Here is a 246-nt window from a genome sequence, read left to right on the forward strand (position 1 = left end):
TAGGATTAGGGATAAGTGTTGGGCTTAGGGTTAGGGTTTAGTGTTAGGGTTAGCATTAAGGATTAGGGTAAGGTTCAGGGTTAAATGCTTGGGTGCGGGTAATGGTTAGGGTCAGGGTTAAGGTTCACGGATAGGGTTAGTGTTAAGGGTTACGGGTAGGTTTAGGGTTCAGGGTTAGAGTTAGCATTAGGGCTTAAGGTTAGGATTAGGCGGTAGGTTAGACTTAGGGTTAGATCTAGGCCTTAG

Source organism: Eulemur rufifrons, chromosome 9 (assembly GCF_041146395.1).
Source record: "Eulemur rufifrons isolate Redbay chromosome 9, OSU_ERuf_1, whole genome shotgun sequence".
Classification (NCBI taxonomy): Eukaryota; Metazoa; Chordata; class Mammalia; order Primates; family Lemuridae; genus Eulemur; species Eulemur rufifrons.